The sequence below is a fragment of the Rutidosis leptorrhynchoides genome, chromosome 1, assembly GCF_046630445.1.
Source record: "Rutidosis leptorrhynchoides isolate AG116_Rl617_1_P2 chromosome 1, CSIRO_AGI_Rlap_v1, whole genome shotgun sequence".
Classification (NCBI taxonomy): domain Eukaryota; kingdom Viridiplantae; phylum Streptophyta; class Magnoliopsida; order Asterales; family Asteraceae; genus Rutidosis; species Rutidosis leptorrhynchoides.
This window is the reverse complement of record NC_092333.1, coordinates 125,635,536-125,641,535: the sequence shown is the minus strand read 5'-3', so window position 1 is coordinate 125,641,535 and position 6,000 is coordinate 125,635,536.

Sequence of the window (6,000 nt, the reverse complement as noted above, 5' to 3'; positions counted from 1 at the left end):
ATACAGTTTAAGAAAAGTACCTGACACATATATTTTTTCTGTTAACTTTTCAGTTTTACCCCTTATTAAATTATTAAATTATACAATAAGGGCATAAAAGAAATTATTAAATTATTTTTATTTTTTATTATATATATTTTTTGGCAAAAAACGATAACATATAACGGATTCGAAGATCAAACAAGTACAACCTGTGACGACCCGGAAATTTCCGACCAAATTTAAACTTAATCTTTATATGTTTCCGATACGATAAGCAAAGTCTGTAATGTTGAATATCAAAATCTTGGAACTACATTCATGTAATCAATTACCCTTTGACCGTGCTCGACGATTCACGAACAATTGTTTGTAGATAAATATAAATGTATATTTTAGATATATTTGCTTCAATATATATAATTAATATATACTTATGTAATAAAATTTGATAAAACATATTTATAGATATAGTAATTGTAAAATATATGAATTCTATGCGTAAATATTATTATATGTATGTTGTAATATATATAGAATTTATAAATATTAAATATTCAATATTCAATATATATTATTATAATAGTAAATATTACATACTTTATAATATGTAAGGTTAATATATCAAATTTTATTACAAGTTAAAATAAAAATTTCTATAGTAATATTATTATTTACTTCCAATATTAATATTAACATTTATATTATTAATATTATTATTTTAAAGACATAACATATAAATATGAAATTTGATATAAATCGATATATTATTATTTATATTATTATTATCTTTATTAGTAATATTATTATTATTATTATTATCAATAATAATGTTATTATTATCGTTTTCATTAATATTATTATGGTTACTTTTTATTATTATTATTAATATCTCTATTATTGTTATTATTATTATTATTATTATTATTATTATTATTATTAACATTATTAATAATATTAATAGTATTATTATTATTAATATATTAAATATTATTATTATTATTAATTATTTATAAAATAAAGACAATATGTACATGATAGCTGTAAACGATTTCCACCAGTTCTCTTTGTTTCTTTTTTGTTAACATGTGAATATATGTTGACTCCATATCCATACAAAACAATTAATTGAATCGGTATCAGACTCAAAAATCGTTCGATTGTTTCATCATAATTCTCAAGTATCAAATACAATTATGATAATCTGGCGAATTATACAGACATATGAAACAAAATTGGGTACGTCCTCTATTCTTAATCATTTTAGCCAAAACTCAATTTCGAAACCATCATCAAAATCTGTAAATGCAGTCGTGTTAGGATTCATCTACTAAAACTATCTGCAGAATTTCAATCCTCAATTCATAGTATCGATTACGAATTTATGAGTCAAAGTTCTAGTTTTAAAAGTCAAATGAATGTTCTATAATCAAATTGAAGTTTTAAAGGTCAGTTTTGTTGAAATTGATGATTTATAAAGTTTCTACGAATCATTTAACACACTTTTCGTTTTGTAAACATCATCTAAAGACGTCTGGGATTCAAAATTGAGATTTGAGTTCATGTTTTCTTCGTGAAGGCTGTACAACCGTTTTTTTAATTTTTTTTTTTAATTTCTCTTTCTGTTAATCAATGTATCCCCATTATTTGATACATCTGTTTCGTTCTAAATCCAAAATGTATTCTTTCGTTTTGCTGTTTTGATCAGTGATTTAATTTGGCCACTCGAATATTGGGAAGAAGAAGTAGAACAGGAATATAATCAGTTTAAAAATAATTGGGTACGAGTTATAGCAGATAAATAGAAGTATAGGGATGGTTAGTTGTTGGATTAGGTGAGCGAGAGGTCTCGGGTTCGAGTCTCGATTTGGGTGGATTATTAATTTTTTTGAGGCTTTAAAGGTAGTTTTCTTTCTTATTATTATTATTATTATTATTATTATTATTATTATTATTATTATTATTATTATTATTATTATTATTATTATTTTATTATTATTATTATGATCATTATTATTGTTATAATTATTATTATGATTGTTGTTATTAATAATATAGTAATTATTATTAATATCATAAGTTGCAAGTATTATAAGTATTATAAGTATTACTAATATTATTATTATTATTATTATTATTATTATTATTATTATTATTATTATTATTATTATTATTATTATTATTATTATTATTAGTATTAGTGTTATTATTATAAAATTATTATCATTAGTAGTAAATTTTATTATAAAGTATTATTATTATCATTATAATTATTATTATTATCATTATAATTATTATTATTATTATTAGTATCATCGTTTAGGAGATTATTAGTAATATTATTATGATGAAAACCAATATTTTTTTATTATTATTATAAACATTATTATTATTATTGCTAGAATTACTATGAAACGTATCATTTTAAGTAAAAGTACTATATTTATTAAGATCATTAATATTGTTATTACAAATAAAAATTTTATAAAAATTATCATTTCAATTAGTATTAGGATTATTATTATTATTATTAGTATTATTTTTAGAGACATTATTGCTATTTTTATCACTATTATTATTACTACTATAATTATTATTATCATCAGTATTATTATTATTATTGATATTATCATTATAATCAAACACAACTTTTATTACTATTGATGTAAAAATATATTTATAAGTAACATTATATATGAATTAATTATATTAGCAATCTTTAAATAAATATTTGTATATATAATCAATTAGAAATTTTATAAATATAAAGACATAAAACTATACAAATAATAATCATTTTCAAATATATATATATATATATATATATATATATATATATATATATATATATATATATATATATATATATATATATATATATATATATATATATATATATACAAATTAAATATATAATGTATAAAGTTATAATATATGAAATTGTTCGACTACGTATATGTGACAACCCGGAAATTTCCGAACAAATTTAAACTTGATCTTTATATGTTTCCTACACGATAAGCAAAGTCTGTAATGTTGAAATCTCAAAAAAAAACTTTGAACTGTGTTCATGTAATCAATTACCCTTGGACTGTGCTCGACGACTCACGAACATTTATGTGTATATAGATACGTATATATAATATAGCTATATTAATTGAAAATGTTAACAAAGTATTAGATGTATAATACTTTACATAAACGTATTTGTTTCAATATATGTTTAATATATTTATCGACGGAATTAAAAGATAATATCAAATGATTGAATTATCAGATACATTGTGATATGATTACGGGTCTATGTTATGAGCTCCACTGTGATTTAAAAAATCTATTCTTTTTGACAACATTCAAAAAATGGTAAAGTGATTTATAAGTAAGAACAAATGTGTCAATTAACGGGAACTAGACAAGGGTTAGTGGAAATTCCTGTTTAATTTCCAATTCATGTTTTATAATATTTTTCTCGTGACCTTGATAAGATAACTATATTAACTTTCATTTTATTTAATATGAAAGTAAGAACGTGGAGTGTAAATAACTTAGATGTTGGATATCGACAAGTTAAGTAACTCGACATTTTTTATTAAGATGATTTCATACGTTTATTTAACCTTTGGACTTTATCCCATGCTTCACCAACAGACTGTAATTTAAAAACTTGAAACCTATTATGAATATATATAATTCTACTTTTCTAAAACGTTTTATGATATAACGATTTCCATTATTTTAACCTTTTAACAAAATGATTCTTAAATATATTTAGTTTTGGAAAACAAAGTTATCATATTTATTTGATTTAGTTTCAAACGTATAAAAACGTTTTCAGTTTAAAAAGAACTTTATTATTAAAACGTATATAACTTTTATAAATATCTAGAACCACTTTTGACAACTCATTACTTAACCAGTATGATAAAGATAACGATATTTATATTTTATTTTATTAAATATATATAACGATTTAAATTAATATTAATTAATATTATATATATTTATATGCGTATTATACGTACATAGTTTTATACTTTTACTATACTTTAACTTTACCTTTACTTTACTTTAGTTTTACTTTACTTTAACTTTAATAATTCACTTTAATAATTCATACTTTAATAATTCATACTTTAATAATTCATACTTTAATAATTCACTTTAATAATTCATACTTTAATAATTCACTTTAATAATTCATACTTGAATAATTCACTTCAATAATTCAAAAATCTATTATAAATAGAATTCAATAGATTTATTATTATATCGAAACTTGAAAATATATTTCTCTAAACTCTCTCAATCAATTTACATATATATATTTATTCAGTATTATTTCAAGATATTATTAGTATACATAAAATACTACGACGGAGATATGTTCAGGCGATTTCAAAATAAGTTTTCAAACGGGATAGAGCTAAGGAAATTATGGGTTATAGCTATGGAGGTTATGGGTATTGTTCGAGGGTATTGCTCGTGAGGTCAACCTAACGTTTATCATTTTCGTTGCGTCTATGTACTTTCTTGCAATATTGAATCACAATATTGATATGTGAGCATTTATATCTTATCTTTTATATATTAATAGTGTATCCCTGACTAGTGCTCGAGTATATATGATTATGCATGTTTGTATGCTTAGTTTCATCGTTAAATAGTTTATGATAAATCATGAATTTAATACATATGCTACTGAGATAAGGCATATGATATGCATGTCGTTGGAAAGCTGGTGAAAAATTGATAACTTTTCTTTTAGAAAGCGTATGGTTTCGATGAACGGGTTAAAAGATATCGTCAATTGAATTATCATTAATTTTAGTATTATTATTAAAAATAATTATTATTATTACTATCGTCGTTATTATCATCGTTATTATTATTTTCTAATTATTATTATTATTATTATTATTATTATTATTATTAGTATTATCATTAATATTATTATAATACTTATTAGTATCATCATCATTAAAACTAATATTAGTATCATCTAATTATTATGATTTCTATTATTATCATTATTATGAATACGATATAAAAGAGGACTAAAAGCTATTAAACAAGTCGATTAGGAAATAATGAGTATAAGTATCATGATTCAGTTAAAATATTGTTAAAATTATAGTTTAGATAAAAATATCATTTTCATTATTTTTTTTATCATTATTAGTAATATTATTATGACATTAGTGTTACTACAAAAGATTATTATTTGATATCAAAATTATTATTATCATTAGTAAATATCAATATTGTTATTATTATCATTATTATTATTATTATTATTAAAATAATTAATATTATTATTATTATAAAATAATACAACTTTTGGTTCATTATCATTATTATCAATATTATATTATTTAATCAAATAAATACTTGATACAAATATATATTTATGATACATATCACTACATTTTTATCATTAAAAAGATATTATGTGAACATTATACAAATTATAATACTTACTATATAAAAATATATTAACATAAATTTTTATCATTAATACATTATAATAAATGATGAAATTAAAATATTGTAAGATACTGATTTAAATAAAAATATAGTTTTTATTATTTTTATCATTATTATTATTATTAAAAGTATCATTAATATTAAAACTATCATTCTATTAAAATTATCATTTTTAATAAAAATATCATTGTTATTATAAGATATCATTTTTAGTATCATTTTAGTATTATTATTATTAAAAATAATCATTTTGAATAAAAGTATTATTTTTATATAAAATATTATTATTATTATAATTAATATTAAAAAAGTATTGTTATTATTAAAATTATCATGATTAGAATTATCACTTTATTATAATTAATATCATCATTAGTAAATAAATATTGTTATTATTATTATTAGTAGAATAATAATAATTATTATTATTATTACAAAATAATACAACTTTTACTCATTATTATTATCATCAATATTATTTTATCAAATAAATATGTGATACAATTATATTAATAATACATACCACTATATTTTTAG